This window comes from Bicyclus anynana, chromosome 11 (genome assembly GCF_947172395.1).
Source record: "Bicyclus anynana chromosome 11, ilBicAnyn1.1, whole genome shotgun sequence".
NCBI lineage: Eukaryota > Metazoa > Arthropoda > Insecta > Lepidoptera > Nymphalidae > Bicyclus > Bicyclus anynana.
Genome location: NC_069093.1, coordinates 16,903,636 through 16,922,936, shown reverse-complemented (window position 1 = coordinate 16,922,936; position 19,301 = coordinate 16,903,636). Strand labels below are relative to the sequence as shown.

At 37.0% G+C, this 19,301-nt stretch overlaps 2 non-coding genes across 2 annotated transcripts; one reads left to right on the top strand and one right to left on the bottom strand.

Moving 5' to 3' along the window:
• Nucleotides 1–17,201: 17,201 nt before the first annotated feature.
• On the bottom strand, nucleotides 17,202–17,320 carry LOC112053418 (5S ribosomal RNA). The gene has a single exon (XR_002887381.1). It is a non-coding gene; the product is annotated as a 5S ribosomal RNA (ribosomal RNA).
• Nucleotides 17,321–19,109: 1,789 nt separating this feature from the next.
• Nucleotides 19,110–19,271, top strand: LOC112053421 (U1 spliceosomal RNA). The gene has a single exon (XR_002887383.2). It is a non-coding gene; the product is annotated as a U1 spliceosomal RNA (small nuclear RNA).
• Nucleotides 19,272–19,301: the final 30 nt, after the last annotated feature.

The window sequence follows — 19,301 nt, the reverse complement described above, 5'->3', positions numbered from 1 at the left end:
GGAGCAGAGCAGTGAAGAGAAATGTTGAGAAAACGGGAGAAGTTACTCAATTTTTTAAGCTTCCGTCGCGTGTACATCCTTATTGGTTAAAGCTACATAGAAATAATGTATGACGGATATGTTCTCCTTAAAATTATCTATAAAAACACAACAGCATATATATGTCTATCTTTTATGGTTGACTCACAATAACACGTGTAACTCCTGATAGCTTAGCAGCAGGTAGTGGTAGGGTAGGGTAGAGGTAGGGTAGGGTAGGATAGGGGTAGTTGAAAGTTTACAACGACTTTCACGCGGTCGAAGTCGCGGGCGTCCGCTAGTGTTATAATAAATACTGAACACGTCTTTGCAATACTACGTATACCTACGAGTGTAAATAAAGTTTAAATCTGAAATAGCACAGGCTATAACTTTGAATTTAGTGTAAAGCTGGTTTCTTTATTCGAATAAACCGAAAACTTTTAAAAAGTCCGTTGGCTTTAGATCAAAGCCCGCGATCAAACAACAAAACTCCCAAGTAAATTAAGCAGAGGTCCGAGTCTCAGAAGAGGTGCCCTTAGAGAGTCCACATCTTCTGCTTCTGCCTTCGGGCCCCATCAGGCGATGCTTCTGCGCTTGCCCAAACCACCCGGTGACGCCTGAGGTCTCATTAAGGAGAATTTACACAATCAGAAAAAAATCAAATTATGGTAAGCACGTTAAAATTTTAAGCAAAAGTTCTTCATTAAACAATAATAACGATTTTGATATGGGTGATTTTAAAACTTTTATACCATCACAAAATACATAATAGTACAGTACCTTTTCCGGTTTTGTAAAAAAAAACCTCACAAATTAATCACCTTTGCCAGTTGCCACATCCAAAGGTTCGTATTTCGAAAAGACCGCACTTTAAAAATGTGATGATCTTGTTTCAGTATGCGGCAGCATGAGCTCTCCTGTTCTCATTCTATAACGTGAAATAATTTTGTCATCGGTTGTATCAACGGATGTTTTCTAGGTTGATAAATCCCCCTCCATTTCCCCATCAACTAAGCAAATTGAATTTGTATGACAGTATATAATTCAGACTGAAGATAGGGAAAAGGTATAATCCAGTTTGCGTTTTCCTTACCACTTACAACGTGTTCCATCTTACATTTGACTTAATTGCAGTAAAATGGTTACCAATGGTCAAATATACAACGTACCTAAATTAATAAAAATACTCATATAAAAGTTCTATGTGCACAAATATGTTTTCTAAAATAAATTAGTAATTTCCAAAATGTAGGTTTAATAAATTCCAAAATATAAGTAGTTAGAGGTAATTTTCAGAAACCATCCGATGTTACAACCGATGTAAATTACTCTGTATCGTACAGAATCGCGCCTGCTCTTCCTGTAACACTCAATACCTAACAAGTATCGATTCGAGCGCTAATTGGAAATTTTTCCTGCATTTTGCACTATTTTTGATACCGGGGATTTAGGCCACTTAATGCTATTAAAGTGCTTTTATATAAGTCTCGAGTTCGTCGGTGTGAAACGTCGGTTATTTTCTTCCGAGTTTCTAAAAGAGCATTTGCCGATCGTGAAATGTTTTTATGGTTCATTTAATTCACAGAGTACAAATTATTATTAAGGTAATTTTGTGCCTTGGATGTCTCCCACTACCTGTAGTAAGGGTAGATATTCTTAGTCACCCATGGCTGATTATTATTTTTAAGTAAACTATCGCCCATAACTGAACCTTGTAGGAGTTGTAGGACATGCTAGGGACACGTCCTACAATGTCCTGCGACCTTAAACTTAAGGCATAGCTGTTAAGCCTCATATGCCTCAAACACATCCTTCAATACGATACACAGCAATACTTTTTTGCGCCAAACATAAACATAAGGTTTCATCATCGTCATCATTATCAGCCGATGGACGTCCACTGCTGGACATAGGCCTCTTGCTTGGAGAAGAGTAAAAAGGTAGTGCCCTTAAATGACCACGCTGGGCATGCGGGTTCGTCATTCCGTGTCGCTGCTGCCTGACACCGGCCTGTGCCATATATAAAAATCCAGCCATTGAGAATGGTTATATACCACCATTAGTTCGTTTACAAGAAGTTTTTCTAATTTAAAATTAAATAATGATAAGTTTATTAAAAGAGCAACCATTGAGTTTATTGCCGGCTCTTCCCAGCAAAATCTTTACCGGTAGTTTGACTATTTTGTAGTCTCAACAAAAGTCAAACTTAGTTTCAAAAGTCCCTGTGATGTGTCATGAAACAGGTGTCAAGTAAACCTATTCGTTAGTGAGAGGCCCTACACATCTCGACCCCACGTTCAAACACCCACTACAATAGCTGCCACTACATATATTCGCAATATTTGACAACAACACCGTTGCCACTTTTTACGATTGTTTTTATTGCGAATTCTCTTCATATTTCCTAAACTTTCCTCACGGTGACCATGTCTGTGGTGTCCACAACTAAAGAATTTTATCCTATTTTTAGTTATATTACAGGACACGGGTCTTACTCCGGTTTTGGGTTCAGACCCGTCACGCTTCGATACCGTATTAACGGGTAAACGATCACTATCAGAATCTGATATATATTATCGGTTATTGTTAACATCATCAGCCGTTATCCGTTAAGCCGCCTAATAATATGGTTATTATTAGTCGGCTTAACATGATCACATGCACCACTAATTAAGCCTCGACAGCTTTAAGGTTAAATGGCCAGACTCAATCACTCTACATCGAGAGGTAATGAGTTCGAACCTCGCCCGAACTTAAAATTACTTAAAGGGGACGTGAAAAAAACGTGTGCCTCTCCGGAAACTAACTTGAAACTGCTGCCATATGCGTGAGAAAAAGGGAAGCAAGACAAAGAGGCGCCATAAAGCGTTACTTTACGAAGTGGTGGTAAGCTTATAGGAAATTATCACTTCAAAAAGTATGGCAAATATTCATTTAAAGTAAAAATCTTCTTATCGATCTCAACATTGATTCAAGAACTAAAATGGGATGTCATTTAAAGATGACAAAGCAGATTCCAAGGTGCGTTTGATACCCTCGTAACTTTTATGCGTTTCGACCGATTATGTCACGGTTTGCCTCGACCGGTGACAGAAGGGCTTGCTCATTTTTTGCGCAAAGATCAGTCTGGCTGTCCAGCTCGAACATGCAGCCAGTGTTCTTACCACCATTCCACGTGAGCATGATTTGTATAGTTATTAGGATAAGTAAGCCTAAGTTCCTTATTATTTCTAACAATAAGTACGAGTAATCTCTTAATTTTCTTAGCATCACACATCATCACATACGTTCATCTTAATATATAAATGCGAAAGGTCATTCATAACGAAATCTCGATAACCGCATGATGTACAAAGCTGAAATTTGGTAGGAAGGTAGTTTATAGTTAGTAGGTGTCCACTAAGAACGGATTTTGCGATAAAGCCTAGATTAAAGAGGCCGAAGGGCGGACGAAGTCGCGGGCTTCTTCTCTTCTTCTCTCTTCTCTTGGTTCTTGTGACGCGTTGTACGCAAGACGTTAATGTGTGCTCTGAATTGGTTTCGCTAAGCATTGTTTCATGGTGCCCCTAGCAGAGCGTAAGAAGTTTGTTAAATTACGCAAAGTTGTATCGCGGGGGAGAGGGGGCGCGCGGCTCCTTTGAGCGTATTATTGCTATTCCACGTCTCATTTGTAATTGCCCCTCGCTCTTTATTTGAGTCGGAATTTTGTTATTTTTTTTTCTTGACTTTCAATTAAGACGCCAATAGGCTATTTGGAACTTTTTATTTAGGTACTTCTTGTACTTTATACTCAAAATAACAATAAAAATAAGTACCTCAAATTGATGCGTATGCTTTTGCATGGTTGCCTGGTTTTATAAAATTTATTTTAAAGTGTGCTCATGTAAATATACCAAATTCTACTCCATATTTTGATGACCTCCTACATGGTTATTATTACGGTTTTTATTTTAAACGTATAAGGATTTTAGTTGATAAATACCGACGAAGTTGACGCTTCTATAATTGTGTTACAAGCACTCAATATTGACACCTAAGTTATCAGCATAAACTCAAAGACAAGGTTCATTTATGTCAATTAGGCTTAATTTACAAGCATTTTCGAAATGTCAGGTAATAATATCATTAGCTGATTATACGAGGGTTCCAAACGCGCATTGGTCATAAGAGCCCACAATTAACTCAGCTTATTTGAGTAATCCACTACAGGGCACAAGCTTCGTCTTTAAAGGAACCACGACCCGAGCTTAGACTCATCGCACTACACCAATGCTGGTTGGCGGACTTAGGATGATTATAACATGATCTTTGATCCTCTGTCATTCTGTGAAGGTTTTGATAACGATTATGATTATGATGATGATGATGAATCTATACTAATATTATAAAGCTGAAGAGTTTGTTTGTTTGAACGCGCTAATCTCAGAAACTACTGGTCAGATTTGAAAAGTTCTTTCAGTGTTAGATAGCCCATTTATCGAGGAAGGCTATATACTATATATTATCCCCATATTCTTACGGGAACGGCAACCACGCGGGTAAAACCGCGCGGTGTCAGCTAGTCTGATAAAACCGGGACCGACGACATAATGTTTATGAGACGACACAAGTGTGATTGAGAGATTAAATCTAACTCATTCTAATTCTTATCCTAAGTGTTGCATACAACGATAACTCCTGCCAGGTGATAGTGACCCATGTGAATACCAGCTCCCCAAAAAGTGCTCTCCAAGTAAGATCCTTTTGATTATTTAAAAAAAAAAACTCCAATATTTTATAAAACGATTCGAACCCAGTCATAATCCGCAAGCTCATGTATAAATGCAAAAAACTTTGTAGTTTCCATTTTCTACAATTAAACTGCTTACCCTAGTTAAAAAACCTTGTGCACGCCGCTGATGATCTGTGTACAGTCTTCCATACCAGTAAAACGAGGCAGATATTTAATACAATGCTCATACTAATATAATGTTCATAATAATTGAATAGCACAAGCATCTTCCCGCCGCGGCCGCCCCCAGCACGGGGTTATGAATATTTCCTATTAAGCAAAAAGCCCCGGCTATGAAATAAAGACTTCCTAACGAAGTTAAATGGTTTAGTAAAAGTTTTATGCTGCTGCGCGGCCATTAGAGGCGCGGAGGCAACTCGTGAATGTAAAACTTTACATTTACTCGCTAGATGAAAAGCCTTCTGAAAATACATATTCCTGGACAACTTTATCACTTACTTCATGAGAAAATCCATCACAGACATATAATGAATAAGATTTGAAAATAAAATACTTTTTTGGACTAGCTTACATTTTATACAGATCATCATCATCCATTATGATCATCAAGTCAGCCGATGGACGTCCTTCGATCGATCGTGACGTCGACGACCCTGAGCCACCTGCATCTAGCGACTACCTGCGACTATTAAATTCAAAATTCATTTATTTCAAGTAAGCTCAGTTTACAAGCACTTTTGAAACGTCAGTTGACTATTTGTAAAGATTCTACCACCGGTTCGGAAGGCAGGTTCTGAAAGAAGAAGAAGATTTCTTCTTTCAGGTTCTGTTGAGAAGAACCGACAAGAAACTCAACAGATGTTCTTTTAAAAAAAATCATACGGTATTATAATTTACAATTGATAATAACATTACAATTTCTCATAGTTTTACTACCTGTGTGAAGGTGGAAGCTGATCCAACGGCCTCCAAGCATCTGTATCATTAAGGAACAGCTCATCAATGGTGTAGTAACCTCGACTAAGTAAATGTTTTTTAACACATTAAAGTTATGCATTGGCTGGTCCATCTAAGTCTGTCTTGAGGATCTTGTTATAGAAGATATATTATATCACTTTATACCCATATTTTTTATTAACTAGGTAAAAAATATAATAAATGTAAATAATGAAATGAGTGAAAACATTTACGTCATAAAAGCTTTTAGGTCAAGTAACGCCGGTGCAACGGCCCGTTTCTCGCTAATACGGAGCGGTGGAGCCATATAACGGCGTTATTAGTTTATGAGACGAGCGTGACGCGGGGGGGGGGGGGTAACGCGCTTACCAGCCTGTTGTCTGAAACTTAACGTTAACTCATTTTTACCCTCTAACTTGACTAATAAATGAAAGGCTTAGTCAAAAAGTAAGATAAGTGACTATATAGAATTTTAGGTACGCTTCGGTATTGGTCTATTATTATAAAAATATAAAAGTTCAGAAGTTTAAATACCACGAAATTAGTTTTCGAACCGATTTTCGATTAAATTGAAAGGAATTTATATTCTTTAAAATTGGTAATTAATGACGCAGTTATGAGGTAACAAAAATAAAAAAAATAATACGCGTTCAATTGTGCAATTGAAAACCACCTTTTTTCAAGTCAAGCTCAAGGTTAATACTTAAATATGGCTTAATACTGCTCTGCACCTGCTATAAGTAAGCATGATAACTAAAGATAGTATTGCCATAAATCTAAGTTTCTGGATTCTGGAAGATTGGGGACATACTTTCTCATTCAAGAAAATAAAAATAGTTTAATACTTAAACAATTGTGTACACAAGTGTACACCCCTTTTGGTTTCTACACGACATCGTACCGGAACACTAACTCGCTTGGCGGTACGTCTTTGCCGGTAGGGTGGTGTACTAACTAACTAGCCACGGTTAAAGCCTCCCACCAGCCAGACCTGGACCAATTAAAAAAACTCCAGGAACTCCGTGTTGTAAGTCCACCGCCCAAACCACTGCGCCACGGAGGCCGTCATATTGCATCGTCACGTATAATAATAATCATGTATTATTAGGATAAAAAACGAACCCAACCGAGAATAGAAGGGTAACAAGAGCCGTGTAACACAGCACCGCAGCACATTAAAAGTAAATTAGGATCATTAAACAGAAGTTAACAGACGCGACGTTGTAAGCGCAGACTGGCTTACACCGAAAGTAGGTTGAAACGGACATAAAGCTTATTATGAATTTATTATTTATACTTAGTAGCTGCTCGGGATCCATTGCACAGCGAAGTCGCTATCACTATTGCCTTCAAACTGAATTGAATATTTTTAAAAGACTGTTGTTATTAAAATAATAATTTATTTTATTAAACACTGAAAGATAATTTTGAATAAATTATTTTTAACCTCACTATAACAGAAAAGTTTTAATTTGTACAGTTTTTTCCTCTCGATTCGCTTCTAGTTCACTATCATATGATTAATGTTTGTTAAAAGTCAAATATTTGCATATTGCAATATTGCAATATTACAATTTTCCTAAAGTTATTGTATGTATATTATTCAATCTGCAAATAAATAAATTGTATTTAATATAAATCGTACATTTTATTTTAAATCAACAGGTATATAAGTAATTGGAAGATGTATTACTTGCAGTTTTTCTTAATTGGTCCAGGTTTGGCTGGTGGGAGGCTTCGGCCGTGGCTAGTTATCACCCTGTCGACAAAGACGCACCGCAAAGCGACTTAGCGTTCCGGTACGAAGTCGTATTGAAGAAGAAATGAAGAAATCGAAAGAGGTGTGGATTTTCATCCTCCTCTTAACAAGTTAGCCCGCTTCCATCTTAGATTGCATCATCACTTACCATCAGGTGAGAGACATCAGTCAAGGGCTAACTTTTAAAGAATAAAAAAACTTACGTACACATTTTTAGTCAGTTTGTAAATCTGCCTGTACATCTGACCTGCTAAATCTCCCGCTCTCTACCACAAATAGAGACCATAATTGAAAGATATCTTGTAAACTAGTTATCAAATTTAGATCAAACCAGTAATGAAGTATCCTTGAAGTAAAAGTAATTGCTATCGATCGCATTACGGAATAAACCCATCACGCTTTATGAAACGGTAATTAAATACAGTATTACGAATTACGTTGAATTAATTGTTACCATTAAATGAATATTTTAACACTTGTGTTATTAATACAAATGATTTATTATTTACTCAGTTATTGTTAAATCATCCCTAATAAAATGTTAATTTACATAATTTCTAGAAATTTAGACAGAATTTATCTTAATATATTCTTGTAATGTGCCGTGAGAGATAAGCATAATAAATTCGAAATACCACATTAGTAAAGTAAAATATAACTCTGACGTAACAAATGAACGAATTAAAAATTGTTAGTTAGTTAAAAATGTGGCATATAACCACAGAAGTGAAATAAAAACCCCTCCATTCGAGTCTTTGAAGAGGTAAAGTTTGTGGTATTGCAAGGGATCTCGGGATATACTGAACCGATTTTGAAAATTCTTTTACCACTAGAATTAAATAAGAGCGCTACCTGTAAGTGATTAGTGAGTGTTATAGGCTAAATTTTCCCCCTTATTCTCAAGAGAGCGGGAGTTACGCAGCTGAAACCATCGTCGGCCAATCTTTCAATAAAAGTATAACCTGAGCCTGAGCTATTCTATCTCATAATGGAAGCTCAAAAGTGCTTATGGTTATGATTACATAGATGAAATTCCGAGCTCGTACTTTTAAAACTGTTTCTGGGAAGTTCGTGATAAAGAATCATACCTCTGTGCGGTAACATAATAATAAATAAAATATAGCGTATAGTTCGTTAATAGCGTCAGTCTCTGATAGCGATCGTTAAAGTCGAACACTGTCGCCCTAAGCCTGCCAATCCGTATTTATTGAAGCAGCGAAGTCTGAGCTCCAAATCTCTGGTAAAGAAGACCTGGCCCTGTATTGGGGCATTCGAATAGGCTGATGATGATGATACTTACAAGTCAAATTAAATAAAAGCTCTTAAAACGCAATAAAGGAGATGTAAGCGATTGGGGACAAGTCAGTCTCCTTAACAGCCTGTAGATGGACGGACGAGGTTCTGGCGACCGACGAATGACGATATATCCATTCTCAATATATAGGCTAAATTATTAAATGGCACAGGCCGGTGTCGGTCAGCAGCGACACCGGTGCGAGAAATCTAGCTCTGGGCTGACCAACCCGCATGCCCAGCGTGGTCAGTATTGGGCAGATCTTTGTTTAAGGAAGTCCCTACAAAAGGCCTATGTCCTGCAGTGGACGTCCATCGTCTGATATAATGATGATGAAAACACAAAAATAATTCTCCGCGTACAAGAGACAGTCGGGCGGCGAGCGCGCGTCTGCCCGCGGCGCCGCGGCGTATTCGCCGCGTCATCTGATTAAGTTGGTAAATCGAGTGGAAGGATTGATGGATGGCGCGCTCGTTAATTATGTTTTAACCCACCTCTCCGCCCGCCGCCGGGGGGGCGTACCTCGAGAGTAAATAGCGTTACGTGCTCTGTATACCGCCAGTAGCGTGCCAAAAATATTCTTCTGCAATATATAGTGAAATGGACTATCTTATGGTCTTTTTAGCTTTTGCTTGATATTCATTTTGGTAAAAAGAAGAATAAAATAGTTAAAAAAATCATATTAAAACATACCCCGTGCGCTCATAGTCCGGTCAATTTCGAAGTTACATAAATTTACATACATACATTTTAAACAACCTCACCGATTTTCAGCTTGGTGGGAATTTATGTAACTTTACTCTTATTTTTTGGTTTAATTTGACTGGACTATCAGGATATTGGTAATTTTAACAATACTATTTTAACAATACGTGGACGGGTAGCAGTGACAGTGATTGTACCATTATTTTGTGGTATTAAAAATTAAAAAATTAAAAAATTGAAAATATATATTTAAAATGAATGAGTGTAGTCAGTCCCTGAAGCCTTGTTTCGCATTACGCTGGCGATTTCAAGTAAAACGATAGCGAGCGTTTTGCGCGCGGATTCTCAGCGCGAGTAGACATGTGCGAATATATGCGGCCGCGGCCAGACCTGCCACGCTGTGGACGTCGCTACACTTAGAGGACATTTCAAGATGAACTAAAAGCCTGCTATATCCAGATAATACACACATATATACAAAACATGCGGTGTGCAAATATATACAATAATTGGAACTTTACTGTCCCTTAACTACGATCAAAACGAACTTTTATTAAATGATAACTTTCATATATATAGACAAAATATCTCCTATAAAACATACACTAACACACTTATGCACACACATATACATACCCACACACACACAAACATACATACACAAACACATCCTAGCGCACACACAATGTTGTACGTAATTATGTTAAATAAATTGTGTCTTGTGTCCTAGTACGGGGACCCTTGCAACATATATTTAATACTTTAGTTATTGAATAAATGTTGCTTCATTTTAATTTTTTCGAATTCATATGCGGCCGTAGCAAAGCAGCTTACAGTGTAAACCTCGCCAGAGTTTTACTTAACTTTGTTATAAATAGGCACCGAAACCACTTCTGATTTTGAAATCAATTTGCAGGAAATTTTACTCATCATTTAGAAAACTTGCCAAATATCCCTGGTTATTGTATTGACTGTAACTGTAAATCACTGAAGACGTCGGTCATCAAAATGATAAATACGACCTCAAAGTGGCTCAAGTTAAAACAGTTCGTGTCGGCAAGTTTGTTAACTTACACGGCACCTCGTATATCATACACGCGCGTACTTAATCTAAATTTATTGCCAGACACTCGCTCTCCCATCTCTCCGCGCCAGTCCGCGCTCGGAGAGAACATGCCGTGTGTAATTAAAGTTTTCATTTAACTTAACGATAACTGGCAGGCATCTTGTGATAGTACCTCGTACTCTTTATACATTCCTAGTCAAATATGTGTAACGGGCGACGCACGACGTAAAGCTCGTGAAGGGAACATATATAGACGACCAATAGCGTCCGAGCTGGAAATATCTGGCAACGAAAGAGAGACAGATATACCAGTTTGACGCTATTGGTTGAAAATGTGTCTTCACGAGATACTTCGTGGGTCGCGTGTTAGGCCTAATGGCGGTACCTAAATTACCCATGTGGCATTCTAGTACACAAGTGTGTGCATAAAGACATAACATGAATTGGAAACGTACCGAGTACCAGCTGGCCTATTCACTAATTTGTTAAAATGAACATCAAATCAACTGAGAAGTGTCAACTATTGACCATATTCACGAAGGGTTGTCACTTGGCACCGGGTGACATTTGTTACATAGTCTTAATTTCGTATAGGTATGTCAAAGTTACTGAATTAGATATATCGAATTAGTGATGTCATATATGACGTATAATCGCGTGTGTCCCCTAGTTTCATACAGTTTTACTTTATGGCGGCCATTAGGGGGCTATATGTCACATTTTTATGCGGCGCGCAATTGGGAGAGTGTCCAAGTGCGGGTGATGTAGTGAGCCAACATATTAAATGCAAATCGTGTTTATATTAACATACAAAACCCGTTTTAAACGTTATTAATGTGTCGGGGAATGTGGTGAGTTGAACACATGTATCAAAACAAACGCCAGTTCATGTAATTGTCAATTTTGAAACAAAACAACATTTAATTGGCATGTTTTCTTTAGATGTACTAGAGTTATTAATGGCAGAGCTTGTCCAAGAAAGAATTACGACTTATATCAGCTTAATTTTGCATTAACCAATGTTCATACTCATGCTTAATTACAGCTTTCTAGATGTATCTGCGCTAAGCCAAGGACAGACGGACGGACTGACGATGACAAACAGGCCAAAAGAATAAGGGTTCCTTGTGGACTACGGAACCCTAATAAATGTCGGTGGCGCTGTAAAAGACTAAAGTATTTTTCACTTTCCACCCTCATGTTTCAATTAGTCTTTTTAGTATTTACTTATATGACAGAGCAACGTTTGACGGGCCAGCTAGGTACTATGTCTGGCAAAGTCGTTGATAACACTATTATCGGAAGTGTTACGAACGAACTTACTTACGTACAAAAACGTGCATAGTAGATACTATTACTGAGTCGTATCCAAGATTATGCGGTATTTATTTAGTTTATTTTATATGTGTGACGTGTATTTTTCAAATATATTTCCTTTTTCTTGAATTAATTGTCTTAAAATATAAACACTTACTTGCTAGCCTTAAAAAATCATGCAATACGTAAGTAAATACGTAAAGCTTTTCCACTTGTACGTGGAGTGAGTGCTTCACTCACGGCTTCCTACTGCGGGATGTTTCCCTTCGCCGACATGTTTACGAGCGCGCGCCGAGCTTTATTACTTTCCACGGTTTCACCTCACTTCTAAATGCTGGTACTTCGGATACACTAGACGGATACTTTCGTAGTTCACTAATGTCTAATACGAGCAGCTTCATGTATTAGATGGACGTCCTGTCCGAATGTTGGCATGTTGAATTGTAAACCAAACAGCTGAAGTGTAGAATGCCTTTCCCGTTTCTGTGTTTCATGCAATTTAAACATTTTCTAATTGTAAACGGCCTAGCTTAGAGCTTAGATTCATACTAGAAAAATATTTTTCATTTCTCATGCTCGGAAAGTTACTAAATTACTTATAAACTAGGTACACGCCGACCTCGATCATAGCCATAACTTATTTTTATTAAAAAATATTTAGGGAACAACAACATATAAAACAGGAGTAGATATTTAAAAATATCAAATAAAATAAATGGAAATAAAAGATGACTGTATATTAAATCGAAAAACCGATCAGTGCTTTTGAGATTACCGCTTTCAAACAAGTTGGGCTAGTATTCAATATGTTACCAGATACGTACACGGATAACTATTACGATATTAATTTTCATGAAACTGACAATGTACGTAAAAACTGCGCATCGTCTAGAGCGTGCGCACACTTTCGCTACAAAATCGCTCTGATAATCAGAAAATGGTCTTAAAGCTAAAGGCTTCAACGGACACTTCAAGAACCTTTCGCTTGACTGTTGGATCAAGAGTCGGTTACAGAAGGCAGTAATACTTGTGACGGCGCGTATTATGAGGACGTTCCTCACTCTAGAGCCCTAACCACCTGTTGATTGAGCTGAAACTTAGCCTGAGATTGGATTTATTTATAGTTTTTAAAGAGTTTTGTATCAAATTTTACATTTAAGCGGGCGCCCACGACTTCGTGCGCGTGGAATTTGTTTTCTAACTTCCGTTAAAATAGTCAAATACTGATGAAAATCAGTTTTGTTTCTATTATATTTTAAGATGTCATCAATATTTAATATCTATCCTTAACTTTTTGCAGTATGTGTGCGAGCTCTCCTACGGTAAATGGGCTGTATGCAAAAAAGCTTAAAATAGTTTTCCATCGCAGGATTAATAGATTAATATTTCTGTGTGAAAATGGAATTTTCTATTTTTATCAATATCAAAAACACTAACTCTTTTATGGTCATTTATTGTTTTAAACTATTATGTAGACACAAAAGTGGGGGGCGCTATTTTCCCTCTGCAAAGTGACCGTCTCTCTCTTCACCGTCGTAGCACTGGGCTACGAATTGGCTACGAAGAAATAATGTTGGACTGATTTTTCTGGTTGTGGACTGATGGTTCTGAGTTGGACATAGTGGGGTCAAAGATCATAAGCCCCTGCTAAAGATATAGAGAGAGATAAAGAGAGAGCCTAACCCAGCATTAGGCCATTAATCAAGCTAATGATGAATTACACTATAGTATGGGGATGAAATTGGATACTCCGAGCATAGGTCCCTCCATCGCGCGCTGAGTGACTCTTCATATGAGCCCCGTGGTTAGCAACTATGTTTCGGATGCTAGTAGACCCCACAATGGAAAGTACAGTGTTAGTCGACTCTCTCGGAGATAGACCGATGACAATAGTGGATAAATGGAAGCCGCTGACTGTGTGCGTCTCGAGACCAAAAACGTGGTGTTTGAAAGATTATAAAAGAGGCCTTCCCTTAGACTATTAATGGACGTCCATCGCCTACGCAATCGCATAGAGCACAAACGCATATTTAACATTCTGTTAGCCTATTGTAGAAATTTTCAAATGCTATAGGGCCGGTACTGCAATTCCTTGCAGTTATTTCAGCAACGTTTACAGCACTTCCCTCTCATGTTTCCGTTCGCGCGGCGCGTAAATTCCCCGCGACGTGGCTGAACTAACAATTTCTGATCCTGAATATTTGACGTGCGTTTTTATTTCGCGCACGCACGATAAACACTCGCGGGAATTAAACACTCGTGAAAAGGGGTCTGACGCGTGCGAGGCGCGGAACTACGGCGAATATCGCGCGAATTATGATTTTTATTGCTTTGGTTCAAGACAAACTTATTTATTTATTTGCCCCAAGCGACTAGGCCTATATAAGGAGTATCTGAACATAACAAGTGTCGGAAATATCCCAACAGAATTAAGTGGAAAGTTTGTCAATGAAATGAAAATTCTTTATTAAAAAAATTGATCCTCAATCATTTAGGCGAATCAAGACCAGAACTCAAGTAAGTTTTGGTTCGGAACAGTTGGCTGTATTTTTTTTATTGAACGGAATTGCATGAAGTTTTTACACGCACATTAAGCGTAACTTTGAGCAATATGATGATGATGAAAGAAGAAGATGTTACAAGTATCCGTTTGTATAAACATGAACCATGAAATTAACTGCATAATATAAACATTACTATCACCCTTGACGAGCATTACAAAAACAAGACATGAAATATCTAATTCATTCATCATCATCCATTTATCATAGGTGAACTAATTACTTAACAAAAATATATAGCTGTAAATCGGGAGCACATAACATAAAATAAGTTTTATAAAAAAAAAACAACAAAGTTTCGTAAGATAAATGTACAAAGATTGTAAAGTCTTGTACAACAATGATAGCGGAGCCATAAATTATCTTGTATTTATTAGTTTATTTACGAAACATTATAGATGTCGCGCCGAGCCCGTCCCCCATTACTCAGTAGGGCTTAACTCGTTGAATTTTAACCGAGGATTTTCTATTGTGCTGCGTTTAGTCTCAAACGGTTACATGCACAAGTAAAGTTTCCATCGTAAATATACTCTAATTATTCGCCCACTTTAATATACTCGCGTCATATTAAAGATAGTGGGTAATAATTGTACCTCTGAGTATATGACATCATAAACCTTCCATCGTTATTGAGTTCAAAAATATAAATGAAAATATTATTAGTGATATTGTGTGTTGTTTATTTAACGTAACACGCAACCACGTGTTACCTTGTCGACTCGCAGATGACACAAAAAGAACCTCTTAAACTCAAAAAAAAACACAATTTACACTATGTGACTTGTCACTTCAACTATAGGTATAAAATTTAAGTATCCTCCAGAAATAATACACATCTCTTTTTCTATATGACAATAATATTCCCCTATCTCTCGCTATTATGCAAATAGCTTGTGCAAATAGTATACGAGTATGTGTACGACAAAAGAACATCGGGCGAAGATTAAACTCTGTCCTACAACAGGTTTCGGTTAAGCACCATAACAGTGAACATTCAAATTTAAATTCAAAGCCTTTATTAATCCTTACATTAGTTTACGAGTACATAACTTTCAACAAATATTAAGTTTATCGCTATCTATACTAATATACATAGCATAGTAAAAAGCATAGTAAGAGGTAGGACAGAGTTATGTTAGTATGTTAGCGTATCTGTTATAAGTTTTAGTAAATTAGTCTTTGTCTTATTTATAAATATTTTGCACGCCTATAACGGCAAAACATGTTTGTATCGAAATGTATGTTTAATTTTATTAACCATAACCATATGGTTATGGTTAATAAATTTAATAAAACTAAGGTTTATGATGTCATATATTATGCATATGCATAACCCATGTTTAAAGCAAATAAATAAATTATTATTATTATTATATGTAAGGACCCCAATTGGGTAAAGCCCACCTCCAGCCGATACCTGTGGACATAATAAGGATTTACTTTAATGAACAGTCCCCTAATCTAGCGAACTTGTCGTTCGAACGCAGCACGAAGACGTTATCCCGGAGTGTTTGCGATTTAAAATAAATGTGGGGATTGCCGCGGCTGCGAGGCCACGTCTTTAACTCCGGGCCTAAAGGATGACGGCTCGAGCGACGGTTGCGGACACTTATGTTATGTCCAACAGTTATGTTTTGATGCACTAAAATACAGATAACGATACCGCACACTAGGTGGTAAACGGTAAAAAATTCATCCACACATTGCAAGTAGGAAAGGAACCCAAAAAATATATTTTTTTATTTTATTTTAGCACCTTTTAGACGTAATTAATATACATCACCATACCCAGCTTTAACAGACACTGAGTTGTTTTACTGACAACTTTATCTTTATACGAGTATGTAGGAATAACAACGGAATTAGTATTCAATTATGGACTTCCAATTACGTTTTTTAGTTGCTTTTATAGTTTTCCTTGTAATTTAATTAGGAATATATCCTGCTCTCGTGATTTTTTTTCACATACCATTAATCAACCGTTCAGCCGCTTGACTCAAAATTTGACACTTGATTCAAAAGTTGTAAAGCTTTGAAAAGCTAAAAAAGTTAGCTTTTAAAAGCTTTATATTTTACAAACGGAGCCCTAAATCGAAACATAGTCTTAGAAGACCCCTCACATCCTTCAAAGGCCTATCCAACGATACCCTAACACTATGAAATAAACGAGTAAATATAAATTCATCCCCACTTTACATGAGGTACCCTAAAAAAAATTTTTTAACATTTTATTGTACGACTTTGTTCAAACTTTTAATGTACATACTCTTATGCTAATACTGCTACAGCTTTCAAGTATTATTAGTCTCTGTGCTAAACCGCGGAAGGACGGATGGACGGACAGACAGACGGACATGACGAAATCATAAGGGTTCCTTGTGGACTACGGAACCCGCTATCGATCGAATCGATAGAAGATATACCCACTCATCATACAAGGTTCTAGAGTCTAGCTCTAGAGTTCTAGCCCACGCCCACGATTAAATTTGTTACAAAATATTTTATTTATATATTTATATTAACTTTATTGCACAAAAGAAAAACAACAATAAAGAAAACAGAAGAAACATAGAAAACAAATAATTATGTGCAAAGGCGGTCTTATTGCTCACAGCAATATTTGCCACACAACCTTTTGATAAACGAATTAATTTAATTAAATACAGGATAGAAAAATACTCGTAAATCAAAACATAATTATATTACATCCCAGAGACGTAATTACTTTATTAATTTAATTAAAGTGAAACTTCGTGTCAGAATCCTACATAATAATCGTATAAGCAAAAAGCCAACATCACGCGGTGTTCCCAGGCGGTCACCCATCCAAGTACTGACCGCGCCCGATGTTGCTTAACTTCGGTGATCGGACGAGAACCGGTGTATTCAACATGGTATGGACGTTGGCGAATATGAATTTGAATTTTGATGTCAAAATCAAAGGACATGGCCGAAAAATGACATTGCGTTTACACGTACTTAGCAAGTGTATTTATATAATAAAAATAGAAAGATGAATACACATAATTCTTAACCTCTCTGAACTTCCCAGTTTTTATTTAAAAATAAAAAGATTGCAATATGAATTCGTCCATATCCAATGCCTCTGTCCAAAGAATACTCGCGCTAATTTTAAGAATTACTGGTCCGATTTGAAAAATTCTTTCAGTGTTAGATAGCCCATTTATCGAGGAAGGTTATGGCATATATATAATCCCCGTATTCTTACGGGAACGGGAACCAGGCGGGTGAAACCGCGCGGCGTCAGCTAATAATCAAAATAAAATCCATACCATGCCTAAAGGACTTAGGTGTAGTATCGTGTAAATAACTACATACACATCAATTTTTTTATATGTTTATACGTCTGGTTATATAGAGAGCAACCAATTCATGTTATTAATGAAGCACTATAAAACCTTTTAAAAAATAATCTGATTTAAACAAGCTCATAGGTATTTTAGCACTGTACTGCTAAACATGTAACAATTATTTGTAGGTAGGCGTTATAGATAATAATAAACGAAGATGTACCTAACTTTTTTTTGCCACATAGAGATCTACAGGTAGGTAACGTACTACACCGCTAAATCGCTTGGGGATACGTCTCGTCGTCTCAATAATCAGCCACTACTAACGATAGGTATCTACCACCAGATCAGAACTTCAGGCCTATTTTGTATATACATTTTAGTGGTTTTAGTAGTCACATTTTCAGCGGTGGATATTTATCTATATTTTTCTCGGTGTACGATTCTGATTAATTCGATAAAAATGTGGCCTACTATTACTTAATCCATGTCAGGTTACCGTAATAATTCTCAACATCTGTATGATATTGTGAAGCGTCATAAGTGCTTTACTATCAGAATAATTATTTATTTATACTATAAAAAAATAATTAGTCTTACTTATAAATCATGCAATACCTAGAGCTCGTCATTATTTGGAAGACGAGCCTACGACTGTCAGCGGCCAGCGAGCCAGCGCGGTTCACCATTTTGCAATGCAACATAGTACATAGAAGAGGACGTTTCGCGCGAAATAAACATGACATGTTTAAGTCTAGTCTGTTGTAATGACAACTTCTGCGAGTTTAATATTTATAGTAATTTAATATACCAATTTTTAGCATCATAAAATACCAAATATCATTTGTGTAAATTGAAATTAGTAACTCATACAAAAATCGGCCATGTCCTTTAATTGTAATAAATATCCATAAAATATCTGTATTTTGAAATCAATACAATAATAATCAACTAAAACAATGAAAATTATATTAAGTACTTGTTTTCTTTCATTTATTTTAATATTTTACATAACCGTAAAATACATTATTACAAGGATACATTACCGACATTTCAGATTGAGTTTCCGATTCAGTTATGTTATCTTTCACAATAAACGAAACAAACACGATCGAGATCTTAGATAATACAAATCGAGATGTTTGCTAAATACTAATTTGTTTCTAAGAAGATAACTCCATCCTGCCATCTAACGAAGCTTTAGTTAACTACAATATGTCGTCTGTAATTCTGTTCGAGCCTTTAATAAGATTCGAGCGCATCTTTTACGTGATAGTGTTGTAGGTAACCGCTAGATGGCGCTGTTTACTACAAACTAGGAAAATATATCACGCTATGTAGATTCTCGTCGGGCCAACGACTACTTTGCCATGACATTATGAAATCATACTTACCTGGCGTAGGGGACACCGTGATCAAGAAGGCGGTTCCCCCAGAGCGAGACCCTTCCATTGCACTGCGGCTGGGTTGACCTCTGCGATTATCCCTAATGTGGATAACTCGGACGCGTAATTTTTGGTAGTGGGGACTGCGTACGCGCCGTCCCCCCAGAATTCACTTAGTATAGTCTTTGCATTT